Raw genomic sequence first — 4,519 nt, forward strand, 5'->3', positions numbered from 1 at the left:
AACCACTGGCTCTGGAGCTGGATTCCAAGATCTTCAATGGTCCTCTTGGATTTTTCTCTCTCACCCCAACCCCACTACAGACCTTCTGGAAGTTGTGGAAGCTCTAAGTCCCTTCACACTAGGAAGAGTGGCTTTTACTTTCATAATGGAGTCAATCATTGCTTAAAAATGATTGATCCAGGGATGCCTGGGTGGCTCAGTGGTTGAGCATCTGCCTTCGGCTCAGGACATGATCCTGGGATCCGGGATCGAGTCCCACATCGGGCTCCTTGCAAGGAGCCTGCTTAGTCCTTGGCCTGTCTCTCTCTCTCTCTCTCTCTGTGTCTCATGAATAAATAAATAAAATCCGTAAAAAAATGATTTCTGCCAACAATCAGGTTACAACTCATTTTTTGTTGTTGCATTTAATCTCAAAGTTAGGAAATAACTTATTTATTTATTTATTTGTTTGTTTATTTAAAGATTTTTATTTATTTACTCATGAGAGACACACAGAGAGAGGCAGAGACACAGGGAGAGGGAGAAGCAGGCTCCATGCAGGGAGCCTGACATGGGACTTGATCCCAGGTCTCTAGGATCAGGCCCTGGGCTGAAAGCGGTGCTAAACTGTTGAACAACCGGGGCTGCCCCTCTTTTTCTTTTTTTTTTAATGACATTCTTTTACAATGGAAATGATAGTGAAAAAATTTATTTAACATCACATGAAAAAAAAAAGAAAATCGTAGTGCAAACTTCAGTTTAGTACACACTGGAAACTCATAGTATAGCATTTTGGCACATAGTGTGCGCTTGGTAAATACCTGCTAAGTGGGTGTGTGAGTTAGTGAGTGAATGAAAAAGACTTTCTATGTTCCTATCCAAGTTGCTCTCTAGTTATGATAATTAAGACCTTAGGCTGCCTGGGTGACTCAGTGGGTTAAACATCCAACTCTTTATTTCAGCTCTGGTCATGGTCTCAGGGAGGTGAGATAGAGCCTGTGTTGGGCTCTGTGCTCAGGGTGGAGTCGGCCTGAGATTCTCTCTCTCCCTCTCCCTCTGACCTTCCTTCCCCTCTTGCATGCCTGTGCACTCACATGCGCCTATGCACTCTCTCTCTCTAAAATAAATAAATAAATAAAAATCTTAAAAAAATAAAACAACATAGATTTTGTTTGTTCTAACTAATTATCTCTGGATTTATTTAGCACAATACCAAGAATTACCAGCTGCTCACTGCTTTTTTCTTGGATGAAAATGATGAGTAGCTTTGGGAGCCATTCCAGCACAAAATTCTAGGAAATCCCAGGATGCATCTGTAAGTATTTTAGGATCTTCCAGAGGTTGGAGACCACACCTGTTAATTAGGAAATATTTTCCAAGGGTGAATATATACACAGGTTTCCCTTGCTATTGGAATGTAGAGTGTTTCCACGAACCTAAAGTGGTAGCAAGACACAATTATCATTTATTTATATGGAAACATTTCTGAGCATTCCCAGACCCAAAAAATAACCTCTCTTGGGCTTTTATGATACCTTAGGATACATCTTGCTAACAGATGCACAAAATAAATCAAGATAAAACACAGATGCTCACAGACACAGTTCAAAGCTATGGCAGATCCAAACTGAGATGCTGAGTGTGCTTCCTGGGGCAGGAGCTTGGCAGGGCCACTCTCACTGCTCCGGGTGCACACTGCTCTCCAAGGACTTGCTCCCAAACAAATGCTGAACACTTTTTTTCCCCCTGCATTTTTCATAGAAGCGAAATCCTCTCTCAATTTCTTTCTGTTAGGTGAAAACAGGTACTAATGTAGGTCTTTTGTGAAAGTGAAATGGCTTGACAAGAACTGTTGAAAAGCAGAGGGGTACCTGCATATATTTTTATAAAGGGCTTGAGTATTAATTAGATTGGAATTTGAAGAGTTCAAGCCCTCTCATCTTTTTTCTTGCAATCCAATTCTACATGGTAAACAGCAGTGATAATCATTTTGTTGGATAAGAAAGTCAATGACCAGTTCATACCAGAATCAATCATGCTTATAACTTAAAGACTAGAATCTTTAAAATCAAGAAATAGGGGATCCCTGGGTGGCGCAGCGGTTTAGCGCCTGCCTTTGGCCCAGGGCATGATCCTGGAGACCCAGGATCGAGTCCCACGTCGGGCTCCTGGTGCATGGAGCCTGCTTCTCCCTCTGCCTGTGTCTCTGCCTCTCTCTCTCTCTCTGTGTAACTATCATAAATAAATAAAAATTAAAAAAAATCAAGAAATATATTAATCGTGCTTAGTATTTGACCAGGATTTTAAAATATATCCACATGAACATTACCACACTCTCCATATTGAAGTCAAACTAAAATATAAACCTAACATTTAGATATTTGTAATTTTTTTTAAAGATAGATGTTTGTAATTTTTAAAATACAGAAGCACATGGAAAAGGAAAAAAATCCATATTTGGTTATTTTTTTCTGAGAACTTACTTTCTTAAAATCTTTTTTTTTTTTTTTTTAAGATTTTATTTATTCAAGAAAGACAGAGAGAGAGAGAGAAAGAGAGGCAGAGACACAGGCAGAGGGAGAAGCAGGCTCCATGCCGGGAGCCCAATGTGGGACTCGATCCCTTGGGATCAGGCCCTGGGCTGGAGGTGGCGCTAAGCCCTTGAGCCAGCCCGGGTGCCTGAGAACCTACTTTCTTTAACTAATATTTTTTCATGATTGGAGTAAGTAATAAGGCTGGATAGTTTCATAATTATTGATAACGAATGTGTTGATAAGTTTGGAAAATTTTGGCCTTTTTGTTGATTTGTTTCAATTTAGTAAACATTTACTGTGTTCTAGGTCTATGCTAGGTAGTGTGTTAGCCAGTGGGGATACAATGATGAGATACACTTGATGGCATCCCACTGGAGGCAGCTACAAAACGGACAATTCCAGGGGAAGAAAATAGGTAAATGATTCAGGAGTCTAGGACAAGAAGAAAATGAGCTTTGGCTGGACCAGACCCTGACGTTACATATGACAATCTCATCTCCTTTCCATAGCACCTTTGAGAAACTCTCATAAAAGAGGAAACAAAAAATAAAAAAATAAAAATAAAAATAAATAAAAAATAAAAGAGGAAACACTCTCCCTGACATTGCACACTTAGCTTAAATAAACTCCCTCAATAAACAACAATACTAGAATTTATACCTAGGTCTGTCTGGACCGTTTAGGCAAAGAATACCGAATACTCCTAAATTCCAAATAGCCACTGGGTAAGGGTCCTAAGCAGCCCCTCTGGCCATGTGCGTCTAGCATAATCCAGTGCACTCTGTAAAGGCCACGTGGACCCTTCAAACTGGGAATATCGTCTATTGGGTGATCTGTTTCTCTGCACCTCTCATCTCTGAGGTTAAGAGGGTTCAGTTGGGATCCCTGGGTGGCGCAGCGGTTTGGCGCCTGCCTTTGGCCCAGGGCGTGATCCTGGAGACCCGGGATCGAATCCCACATCGGGCTCCCGGTGCATGGAGCCTGCTTCTCCCTCTGCCTGTCTCTGCCTCTCTCTCCTTCTCTCTCTGTGACTATCATAAATAAATAAAAATTTAAAAAAAAAAAAAGATTTAAGAGGGCTCAGTTGCTTAAGGTTTTATCAGCTGAGCAATGCAACTGAGGCAGAAGGGAGGATGTGAAGTTATCCAGTTTTCTTCCCCAAGTACAGCATTTAATACACATTAACAGCCCATTAGCTGGTACCGTGAACTTGGCGTACAGTCTGGTATTTACATGGATCCTCTGACGTTTGCACCTCAGTTTCCTTACCTGTGAGTTATAGATGAAATCATCCGTAAGTTTACCTCCTAGGAATAAGCAGCCAAGTTAGAGGTTAGATTTTTGTCTCATTTGTAATTGTGTCAAAAACAGCTTCTGGTGGGCAGCCCGGGTGGCTCAGCGGTTTAGCGCCGCCCTCAGCCGGGGGGGGGGGGGGGGGGTGTGATGCTGGAGACCCGGGATCGAGTCCCACATCGGGCTCCCTGCATGGAGCCTGCTTCTCCCTCTGCCTCTCTCTCTCTCTCTCTCTCTGTGCGTCTCTCATGAATAAATAAATAAAATCTTAAAAAAAAAAAAAAGTTTCTGGTACTTCTTACTCGTCGGAAGACTACATAGGGCTTTGGGAGAGAGAAGCGCCACGTAACGGGGCTCCCCTCGGTTGCTTCGCCCCCAGGTCGGCGTCGGGGGTCACGAGGTCGCGAGGAGGGAGCCCCGCCGCCGCCGCTGCAACAAAGGACGCGCCGCGCGGGCTGCCCGGGAAGCTCCAGGCTGCGGGGCACGGCCCAGGCGCCGCTTTCCCCGACCTCCGCCCGGGCCCCTGCGCTCCAGGCCCCCGCCCCGGCGGCTCGGAAAGGGCTTCGGGCGCCTTTAAATGCTAATGAGCGTCGTGCCCAGCTCCGAAGCCAACTTTCCCCACCCTCTTCCCTCGCCCGCCCTTCCCTCCCGGGCCGGTGCGCCGCCTAGAAAAACTTGTGCGGGGCCATTTTTGGGGCAGTAAGATCGAGCGA

General features: G+C 44.3%; 1 long non-coding RNA gene across 1 annotated transcript; it reads right to left on the reverse strand.

The window, feature by feature from the left end:
• Positions 1-632: 632 nt before the first annotated feature.
• Positions 633-4,461, reverse strand: LOC144297228 (uncharacterized). Its single transcript, XR_013364306.1, has 2 exons — positions 3,783-4,461; positions 633-1,333 (listed from the first exon to the last, which is right to left on the reverse strand). It is a non-coding gene; the product is annotated as an uncharacterized LOC144297228 (long non-coding RNA).
• Between the last annotated feature and the right edge of the window lie 58 nt (positions 4,462-4,519).

Source organism: Canis aureus, chromosome 25 (assembly GCF_053574225.1).
Source record: "Canis aureus isolate CA01 chromosome 25, VMU_Caureus_v.1.0, whole genome shotgun sequence".
Lineage (NCBI taxonomy): Eukaryota > Metazoa > Chordata > Mammalia > Carnivora > Canidae > Canis > Canis aureus.